A 6,244-nucleotide genomic window follows, 5' to 3' on the forward strand; every position below is an offset into this window, starting at 1 on the left:
AAACATTAAGAAAAACAATGCAGAATACGAGAACTGTGAGAATTGTCGCCAGATATCTAAAAACTATCCAGCACGACAATTAAAATTAATTTTCGGGCTGATTTCAGCCTCTTAAATTGTGTACACAAGTTAGAACGTATGAACTCTGTTTAAACATAAGAAAAACAATGCAAATACGAGAACTGTCGAGAATTGTCGCCAGATATCTAAAAACTATCCAGCACGACAATTAAAATTAATTTTCGTGCTGATTTCAGTCTCTTAAATTGTGTACCAAGTTAGAACGTTAGAACTCTGTTTAAACATTAAGAAAAAACAATGCAAATACGAGAACTGTGGAGAATTGTTCGCCAGATATGCTAAAAACTATCCAGCACGACAATTAAATTAATTTTCGTGCTGATTTCAGCTCTTAAAATTGTGTACACAAGTTAGAACGGTTAGAACTCTGTTTAAACATTAAAAAAAACAATGCAGAATACGAGAACTGTCGAGAATTGTCGCCAGATAGCTAAAACTATCCAGCACGACAATTAAAATTAATTTTCGTGCTGATTTCAGCCTCTTAAAATTGTGTACAACAAGTTAGAAACGTTAGAACTCTGTTTAAACATTAAGGAAAAAACAATGCAGAATACGAGAACTGTGGAGAATTGTCGCCAGAATATCTAAAAACTCATCCAGCACGACAATGAAAATTAATTTTCGGCTGATTTCAGCCTCTTAAAAATTGTGTACACAAGTTAGAACGTTAGAACTCTGTTTAAACATTAAGAAAAAACAATGCCAGATACGAGAATGTGGAGAATTGTCGCCAGATATCTAAAAACTATCCAGCACGACAATGAAAATTAATTTTCGTGCTGATTTCAGCTCTTAAAATTGTGTACACAAGATATTAAACGTTAGAACTCTGTTAAACATTAAGAAAAAAACAATGCAGAATACGAGAACTGTGGAGAATTGTCGCCAGATATGTAAAAACTATCCAGCACGACAATTAAAATTATTTTCTGGCTGATTTCATCACTCTTAAAATTGTGTACACAAGTGTAGAACGTTAGAACTCTGTTTAAAACATTAAGAAAAAAAACATTCAGAATACGAGAACTGTGGAGAATTGTCGCCAGATTGTAAAAACTATCCAGCACGACAATTAAAATTAATTTTCTGCTGATTTTCAGCCTCTTAAAATTGTGTACACAAGTTAGAACGTTAGAACTCTGTTTAAACATTAAGAAAAAACAATGCAGAATAGAGAACTGTCGAGAATTGTCGCCAAATATCTAAAAACTATCCAGCACGACAATTAAATTATTTTCGTGCTGATTTCAGCCTCTTAAAATTGTGTACACAAGTTAGAACGATAGAACTCCTGTTTAAACATTAAGAAAAAACAATGCATAATACGAGAACTGTGGAGAATTGTCGCCAGATATGTAAAAACTATCCAGCACGACAACGAAAAATTAATTTCGGGCTGATTTCAAGCTTCTTAAAATTGTGTACACAAGTTAGAACGTTAGAACTCTGTTTAAACATTAAGAAAAAACAATGCAGAATACGAGAACGTAGGAGAATGTCGCCAGATATCGTAAAAACTATCCAGCACGACATTAAAATAATTTCGTGCTGATTTCAGCTTCTAAAATTGTGTACACAAGTTAAACGATGTTAGAAACTTCTGTTTAAACCATTAAGAAAAAAACAATGCAGAATACGAGGAACTTGTCGAAAATTGTCGCCAGATATCTAAAAACTATCAGCAACGACAATTAAAATAATTTTCGTGCTGATTTCAGCCTCTTAACATTGTGTAACAAACAGTTAGAAGGTTAGAACTTCTTTTAAACATTAAGAAAAAACAATGCAGAATACGAGAACTGTCGAGAATTGTCGCCAGATATCTAAAAAACTATCCAGCACGACAATTAAAATTAATTTTCGAGCTGATTTCAGCCTCTTAAAATTGGTACACAAGTTAGAACGTTAGAACTCTGTTTAAACATTAAGAAAAAACAATGCAGAAGTACGAGAACTGTGAGAATTGTCGCCAGATATCTAAAAACTATCCAGCACGACAATTGAAAATTAATTTCGTGCTGATTTCAGCTATTTAAAATTGTGTACACAAGTTAGAACGTTAGAACTCTGTTTAAACATTAAGGAAAAACAATGCAGAATACGAGAACTGTGGAGAATTGTCGCCAGATATCTAAAAACTATCCAGCACGACAATTAAAATTAATTTTCTTGCTGATTTCAGCCTCTTAAAATTGTGTACACAAGTTTAAACGTATAGAACTCTGTTTAAACATTAAGAAAAAACAATGCAGATACGAGAACTGTGGAGAATTGTCGCCAGATATCTAAAAACTATCCAGCACGACAATTAAAATTAATTTTCGTGCTGATTTCAGCCTCTTAAAATTGTGTACACAAGTTAGAACGTTAGAACTCTGTTTAAACATTAAGAAAAAACAATGCAGAATACGAGAACTGTCGAGAATTGTCGCCAGATATCTAAAAAACTATCAGCACGACAATTAAAATTAATTTTCGTGCTGATTTCAGCCTCTTAAAATTGTGTACACAAGTTAGAACGTTAGAACTCTGTTTAAACATTAAGAAAAAAGCAATGCAGAATACGAGAACTGTCGAGAATTGTCGCCAGATATCTAAAAACTATCCAGCACGACAATTAAAATTAATTTTCGTGCTGATTTCAGCCTCTTAAAATTGTGTACACAGTTAGAACGTTAGAACTCTGTTTAAACATTAAGAAAAAACAATGCAGAATACGAGAACTGTCGGAGAATTGTCGCCAGATATGCTAAAAACTATCCAGCACGACAATTAAAATTAATTTTCGTGCTGATTTCAGCCTCTTAAAATTGTGTACACAAGTTAGAACGTTAGAACTCTGTTTAAACATTAAGAAAAAACAATGCAGAATACGAGAACTGTGGAGAATTGTCGCCAGATATTTAAAAACTATCCAGCACGACAATTAAAATTAATTTTCGTGCTGATTTCAGCTTCTTAAAATTGTGTACACAAGTTAGAACGTTAGAACTCTGTTTAAACATTAAGAAAAACAATGCAGAATACGAGAACTGTAGAGAATTGTCGCCAGATATCTAAAAAACTATCCAGCACGACAATTAAAATTAATTTTCGTGCTGATTTCAGCTTCTTAAAATTGTGTACACAGTTAGAACGTTAGAACTCTGTTTAAAACATTAAGAAAAAACAATGCAGAATACGAGAACTGTCGAGAATTGTCGCCAGATATCTAAAAACTATCCAGCACGACAATTAAAATTAATTTTCGTGCTGATTTCAGCTTCTTAAAATTGTGTACACAAGTTAGAACGTTAGAACTCTGTTTAAACATTAAGAAAAAACAATGCAGAATACGAGAACTGTCGAGAATTGTCGCCAGATATCTAAAAACTATCCAGCACGACAATTAAAATTAATTTCGTGCTGATTTCAGCCTCTTAAAATTGTGTACACAAGTTTAGAAACGTTAGAACTCTTGTTAAACATTAAGAAAAAACAATGCAGAATACGAGAACTGTGAGAGATTGTCGCCAGATATCTAAAAACTATCCAGCACGACAATTAAATTAATTTTCGTGCTGATTTCAGCCTCTTAAAATTGTGTACACAAGTTAGAACGTTTAGAACTCTGTTTAAACCTTAAGAAAAACATGCAGAATACGAGAACTGTTGGAGAATTGTCCGCCAGATATGCTAAAAACCTATCCAGCACGACAATGAAAATTAATTTTCGTGCTGATTTCAGCCTCTTAAATTGTGTACACAAGTTTAAAACGATTAGAACTCTGTTTAAACATTAAGAAAAAACAATGCAGAATACGAGAACTGTCGGAGAATTGGTCGCCAGATATGTAAAAACTATCCAGCACGACAATTAAAATTAATTTTCGTGCTGATTTCGCTTCTTAAAATTGTGTACACAAGTTAGAACGGTTAGAACTCTGTTTAAAACAGTAAGAAAAACAATGCAGAATACGAGAACCTGTCGAGAATTGTCGCCAGATAGTCTAAAAACTATCCAGCACGACAATTAAAATTAATTTTCGTGCCTGATTTCAGCTTCTTAAAATTGTGTACACAAGTTAGAACGTTAGAACTCTGTTTAAACATTAAGAAAAAAACAATGCAGAATACGAGAACTGTCGAGAATTGTCGCCAGATATCTAAAAACTATCCAGCACGACAATTAAAATTAATTTTCGGGCTGATTTCAGCTCTTAAAATTGTGTACACAAGTTAGAACGTTAGAACTCTGTTTAAACATTAAGAAAAAAACAATGCAGAATACGAGAACTGTGGAGAATTGTCGACAGATATCTAAAAACTATCCAGCACGACAATGAAAATTAATTTTCGGGCTGATTTCAGCTTCTTAAAATTGTGTACACAAGTTAGAACGTTAGAACTCTGTTTAAACATTAAGAAAAAACAATGCAGATACGAGAACTTTGGAGAATTGTCGCCAGATATCTAAAAACTATCCAGCACGACAATGAAAATTAATTTTCGGGCTGATTTCAGCTCTTAAAATTGTGTACACAAGTTAGAACGTTAGAACTCTGTTTAAACATTAAGAAAAAACAATGCAGAATACGAGAACTGTGGAGAATTGTCGCCAGATATCTAAAAACTATCCAGCACGACAATTAAAATTAATTTTCGTGCTGATTTCAGCTTCTTAAAATTGTGTACACAAGTTAGAACGTTAGAACTCTGTTTAAACATTAAGAAAAAACAATGCAGAATACGAGAACTGTCGAGAATTGTCGCCAGATATCTAAAAACTATCCAGCACGACAATGAAAATTAATTTTCGGGCTGATTTCAGCTTCTTAAAAATTGTGTACACAAGTTAGAACGTTAGAACTCTGTTTAAACATTAAGAAAAAACAATGCAGAATACGAGAACTGTGGAGAATTGTCGCCAGATATCTAAAAACTATCCAGCACGACAATTAAAATTAATTTTCGTGCTGATTTCAGCCTTCTTAAAATTGTGTACACAAGTTAGAACGTTAGAACTCTGTTAAACATTAAGAAAAAACAATGCAGAATACGAGAACTGTCGAGAATTGTCGCCAGATATCTAAAAACTATCCAGCACGACAAGGAAAATTAATTTTCGGGCTGATTTCAGCCTCTTAAAATTGTGACACAAGTTAGAACGTTAGAACTCTGTTTAAACATTAAGAAAAAACAATGCAGAAGTACGAGGAACTGTCGAGAATTGTCGCCAGATATCTAAAAACTATCCAGCACGACAATTAAAAATTAATTTCGGGCTGATTTCAGCTCTTAAAATTGTGTACACAAGTTAGAACGTTAGAACTCTGTTTAAACATTAAGAAAAAACAATGCAGAATACGAGAACTGTGGAGAATTGTCGCCAGATATGTCAAAACTATCCAGCACGACAACGAAAATTATTTTCGTGCTGATTTCATCAGCTTCTTAAAATTGTGTACACAAGGTTAGAACGTTAGAACTCTGTTTAAACATAAGAAAAAACAATGCAGAATACGAGAACTGTGGAGAATTGGTCGCCAGATATCTAAAAACGATCCAGCACGACAACGAAAATTAATTTTCGTGCTGATTTCAGCAGCTTCTTAAAATTGTGTAACACAAGTTAGAACGTTAGAACTCTGTTTAAACATTAAGAAAAAACAATGCAGAATACGAGAACTGTCGAGAATTGTCGCCAGATATCTAAAAAACTATCCAGCACTACAATGAAAATTAATTTTCGGGCTGATTTCAGCTTCTTAAAATTGTGTACACAAGTTAGAACGTTAGAACTCTGTTTAAACATTAAGAAAAAACAATGCAGAATACGAGAACTGTGGAGAATTGTCGCCAGATATCGTAAAACTATCCAGCACGACAATTAAAATTAATTTTCGTGCTGATTTCAGCTTCTTAAATTGTGTACACAAGTTAAAACGTAGAACTCTGTTTAAACATTAAGAAAAAACAATGCAGAATACGAGAACTGTGGAGAATTGTCGCCAGATATCTAAAACTATCCAGCACGACAATTAAATTAATTTTCGTGCTGATTTCATCTTCTTAAAAATTGTGTACACAAGTTAGAACGTTAGAACTCTGTTTAAACATTAAGAAAAAACAATGCAGAATACGAGAACTGTGAGAATTGTCGCCAGATATGCTAAAAACT

Source organism: Monomorium pharaonis, unplaced genomic scaffold (assembly GCF_013373865.1).
Source record: "Monomorium pharaonis isolate MP-MQ-018 unplaced genomic scaffold, ASM1337386v2 scaffold_20, whole genome shotgun sequence".
Lineage (NCBI taxonomy): Eukaryota > Metazoa > Arthropoda > Insecta > Hymenoptera > Formicidae > Monomorium > Monomorium pharaonis.